Source organism: Colossoma macropomum, unplaced genomic scaffold, assembly GCF_904425465.1.
Source record: "Colossoma macropomum unplaced genomic scaffold, Colossoma_macropomum, whole genome shotgun sequence".
NCBI classification, from domain to species: domain Eukaryota; kingdom Metazoa; phylum Chordata; class Actinopteri; order Characiformes; family Serrasalmidae; genus Colossoma; species Colossoma macropomum.
In genome coordinates, this window is record NW_023494795.1 from 33,505,666 (window position 1) to 33,511,112 (window position 5,447).

General features: G+C 39.3%; 1 pseudogene; it reads left to right on the forward strand.

Moving 5' to 3' along the window:
* Positions 1-670: 670 nt before the first annotated feature.
* LOC118816278 lies at positions 671-1,724 on the forward strand (annotated as a pseudogene).
* The last annotated feature ends 3,723 nt before the right edge of the window (positions 1,725-5,447 follow it).

Below are 5,447 nucleotides of genomic sequence, written 5' to 3' on the forward strand. Positions count from 1 at the left end.
ACAATTGCTATTAATGACATAATTATGAAAGTACCTGAGAGAGGATCCATGCCAATTCTAAAGTGTCCCCCCCAGACCACTATAGCCAACAGCTTATATAGGCTGCTTGTTGTTGAAAAAAGGAGACAGAACATATGGTCCTCATTAAAATGATCTCATCTATTTGGAACTAAGAGAAGAAGGGAGAAAGTGAGAGGCCTACTCCCTATGGGGCCTTTGGACCAGGGGGCCCCCTTAATTTAAACATTCCAAACCCTGCAAACACAGGACGCATAGAACTTCAGACCTCAACTTATACTAGAAGTTAAGAGTGTTTTTACCTTCTTCTATAAAAGCACTCTTCTAAATACACCTCACTACCAAGCTTGCCAGAACAAACCCTTTCATCCCTACTGGAGAAACTGGCGAGCATAGGAGTGGAATGCAAGTCAGATTTGAAGCTGATTAAAGAGCAGGATCTGCAGGAACTCCTCAGACTTATTCAGTGTCGCAAACTACTAGTACACTGAGGCTAATGTACCTAATTGTTTAAGTGATTAAAAGTTTTGTCAGAAAACAGGCCTTTCGTTTTTTTTGGTATAAGTTAATTAACTTTAAATGTTTGTATGTAACTTAATTAATGTAGAACACTTACCATAGTTGCTTGTATATTTGAAACAACTTGTCGCTAATGTTTCTGCATTGTTGTAATGTGTTCAGCAGAGATAACGTGTCAAAGATCTGCAGCAGTTCATCACCAGTAGACGTATCAAGAAATCCATCTTTTTGGAATACCTCCTCCACCTCTAGCACGCCAAGTCCAGACAGCACAAACAGCAGGTCCAGCACAGTAGACGTCAATACTTGGCCTGACAGCTTCAAAGTACCGTGGAGCAAGATGCCACATGGAATAAAAACGGCTATAGCCAGAGAGCAGTTCCCTTCTTCTAAAGATCGTCAGGAGATGGTTTGAATCAACGTAGATGAAATGCGTCTTCACAAGCTCAATCCAAAAAGATCAGATTGTCTTACTATTGCCAAGATGATTGTAAAGCAGTATCCAAAGCTTTGCAGACATTCTGAAGGATGGCACCAAAATTGGGAGTGGTTATGCCTCTCTTGTAAACCAGCTGAAAACTCGAGTTGAACACCTCAACCGTGACAACATGGCAGCAAGACATAGAAGGGTCAAAGGGGTCTCCAGTTCGTCAGCTAAAAACAGTGCAAGAGGGCCATCAGACCAGTATGGGTGCGTCAGATGGCAACCTGATTGTCCTCAAGAGGAAACTGAAGCCAGTCTAGAAGAGAAGCAAAAGGAAATGAAAGAGCTTTATGTTCGTGAGGGTTCAGCAGGAGCAGACAGAGGGCACCTCACGCAGCTCATGGAGGCGACATACTACCTGCAGCATAAAGCCATCAATGCAAGCCCAGCACCATCAATAGTGGAGCTAAGAAGTGGCTGGCCTTATCTCTTCACACTAAAGGAAATTTACAATCACTTCAAGCTACTTACAGATATTTCCATCCTTGAAAAAATGGATGAAGCAATTGAGGACAGAGGAAAGATTTTTCCAGCAAAGCCAACAAATGAAGAAGTTAAGCAAATCTTGCCAAGGTTTGATGCCATTGGATCGACCATGCTGGGCCCATGTGTTGTCCTCCTGCTAATGGTACACTTCAAAGAGAAGTCTGATACACTGATTTTACAAGTTGATGTAAGTGTTGATTTGCAATTATTTTAAGGTATGATTTAAATAATAATCTCTGTTTACAATGTCAGTTCCGAGACCTGTGGTGTTATTTATTTCAGAGTGAATCTCAAATTGTGTCAGTAATGTTAGTCTATATATATCCTGTGTTTCAGGCCACAGTTACTCCAGCAGAAGCAGAGAGATCAGTTTCTTTACCAGATTCCCCAAGATTGATTGTTCAAGGTAGCGCACCAATGTAGTTTTGTGTTTTTAAAACTTTGTTTGGTCCAGTAAATATATTTATATCCATGATAATGGATATGATTTCAGATGAGATGCTGACTTCAGTGAAGTGGATGATGAGTATAGAGGGTCAGGTGGTCTTGTCTTCACATCCCAGCTTTGCGGCAGGCCTGGTGGCTTTGTTTGCCTCATTCTACAATTTCAACCTGGAATACCAAAAAGAGACCTTGTGCCCTCTGGACGTTATCCAAGGTAAATAATTGTGTTATAGTTGAATATACACCACCTAGCCACTTCATTAAGTACACCTAAGTACTCTACAGTGTCTGCACAGTTTTTTTCATTTAATCAGCTCCACTTACTATATAGAAGCACTTGTAATTGTTCTACAATTACAGACTAAAGTCCATCTGTTTCTCTGCATACTTTGTTACCCTGTTCTTCAATGGTCAGGACCCCCGCAGAGCAGGTTTTATTTAAGTGTTGGATCATTCTCAGCACTGCAGTGACACTGATATGGTGGTGACATGTCAGTGTGTGTTGCACTGGTGTGAGTGGATCAGACACTGCAGTGCTGCTGGAGTTTTTAAACACTGTCTACTTTATTAGACACTCCTACCTTGCTGGTCCACCTTGTAGATGTAAAGTCAGAGACGATAGCTCATCTGCTGCTGCACAGTTCGTGTTGGTCATCCTCTAGTTCATCAGTGGTCACAGGACGCTGCCCACAGAATGATGTTGGCTGGATGTTTTTGGTTGCTGGACTATTCTTAATCCAGCAGAGGGCTGATAAAGAATGCAGAGAGATTGTATTTGTAGAACTACAAAGTGCTTCTATATAGAAAGTGGAGCGAAAAATTGACAGTGAGTGTAGATACAAGTATTTAATGAAATGGCTGGTCGGTGTAGAATGAATAAAATGGCTCTCAGTATTCACAGCAGGCCTGGATGATAGGGTGACGTAATCAAAATATAGTCGATGATTGCCAAGTAACCCGATGACTTTGCTTAAAAGCTGATAATACCCATTACACAGAGCCACAAAGGAGTTGTATGGACTATGTTGCTAGCTTAACCTGTCCCACAGCTCTCTTTCATCTATTTGCTTTACTTTACGTTAAGTTTGAGGGCATGGAACTGAAATACAATTGGCGATGTGTTTTGGTTTTGATGAACTTAAGCTTGCTTTAGTGTGACTCATTGCAGTAAAACAGCTAAGCTAAAGTGAGTTTCACCCTAGACTGGCTAGCACCAGCACTGGAACTTTTAGAAGTAAAGAAAGTTCCTCTGATCCCTCTGATGTAATATATTCATCAAATATACTGGTAAGGAACGGTAGACAGAGTATAATGTCGGCTAACACTAACCATGCTTTAGGCACATGTCTACTAAGCACAATGGAAAATACTACTTACGTCACATCCATGCACATGACACAAAAGGTGGATAAACAGTAGCTCAAATGGCTAGAATCATTGTAATGACTAACAAAGTAAGCCTTAAGCTTGCTGGATATTCAAAGGGTTCAGGTCCTGTCGCAGCCGTTGGCAAAGTGCATCTCACACTGCATGTTTAATCGGCCAAGTTTTTATGCACTAGCTGTTTGACAGTCTGTTTTCGAAAACTTCAAAGCAAAAGTATGATCATTGTACCATGAGACAAGCTTTTTTTGCCTCATTTCTTGCTACTACTACTTCTTAGTGGAGCCATGTTATCTAAAGTTTTCTCATATCTAAATCTGTAGGTTCAAAGGACCGCTAATAGAAGTTGATATATCAGGGAGGTTTTCCATAAAGCTACTAGTTGTGGATGTTATAATATGTTTGACACAGTAGTGTGGGGATGAACATATGACTATGGTGCATTTCGTTTTAGGTTAGATGTTCTGTGACTACTGTGGGAGAATGGATAAGTTATCTATGTTGACACCAAAGGGCACAGTAAGTCACGGGTGTGGTTGCAGTAACAAGTGGGACATTTTACATTTTGAGCCATTTAAACGAGGGCTGTGTACGTTATTGTAGCCTGTGGGAGTGGCTTCATTTAAAGCAAGGTATACTTTGGGTCTAAAACATTTATGTGAGGGATAAAACATCAAAATCATGATCAAATAGACGCTCTAAAATTCTCAAGTAACAAAAAAGGAAAAAAAAAAGTGGTAAGGAAAATTTCCTTCACTACACGGTCCAATCTGACAGAACTCAGTCTATGGTTCAGCCCTTTCCTCCAGCTTGAGTCAGAAGCATTCAATGGATTATTCAACCTTCAGACCTTTACTCTAAGGTAAGGCAAATTAAATTACTTTATTCTGTCAAGTGACTATCTGAAACCTCTGCTGTCTCCGGACAGACTTAAACTAGCTCATGTTATTATCAAAAGTCTCTAGCCTGGTCATTCAACATGACCAGATTCCATGTGTTTGTCTCCCATAACCAGATTAAGAATATATGTGAGGCAGATTTGTTTGTTTTTCCATAATAAACATTTTACTGATGAGTGATATGCATACATTTTGGCCATTCAAGAAATGCCTATGACTATTCTCAACTTGCCTCAAAATAGCTTTAGTTGACAAGGCAGTTCTCTTCTTTGAAACAATGGGCGAAACCAGAATTCACACCCTCATCCAAAAATAGCAGCAGCATGGATGTATCAGTGGGGCACATCAATCTTAAAGACCTAGACAAAAATTAACATTTAAGGATTTGAATGCATTTTGGATCTGTCCCAAGTGTATATTTTTACTTTAATAAACTCCTTATTTGGTTATATGCCAGATCTGAAGCAAATCACGTTAGCTTTTAATTCAAGCAAAAAATTGAAACCAGTGCCTTTTAGGGAGTGACACATTTAAACCAGTCACAAAGCCTATTGGACAAAATTGATTCCAGATAATGTAACAGTTTGCAAAGTCTTAAAATAAAGTATTTATCGTATAAGAACACTAGAACACTTCTACTAGACTAATTTAAAGCACTCCTAAATTTATTTTACCAAGGCCTCACTGAGAATACCTTACAAAGTGTGCATACATGTACAAAACCTCCACAGTTTAAGGTAATTCTCTAGGGGGAAGACACAAAATTAGCACATTTTATCTTCCAAGCCATGCAAGAAAGGTTACAACATTTGGGATACAACAGATTATATTAGTGGAATTCCCCTATATTAAAAAGGCTCTACCATTCTTGGTGTGTCCATAATAGAAATGATTCTGCACATGATTGGCCTATATAACAAACTTTGACAAACTTCACCAGTTGCAGTTGCTTTCTCTGCAGAAAGAACTACATGCGATCACTCCCAAAAAACATTTCCAAAGGACTGACTTAATTAATTTTCTTAGTTATCCTTCAAATCTTTGACCAGTATACACTCCTGATCAAAATCTTAAGACCAGTTAAAAAATTGCAAGAATTTTCACTTTGTACTATTGGATCTTAAGAAGGTTCTAAGTAGAGCTTCACAATGCTAAAAGAAGAAATAGGAGCAAGAGACAAAAGATTTTGAGCAGCCAATTTATTAAAAACAACA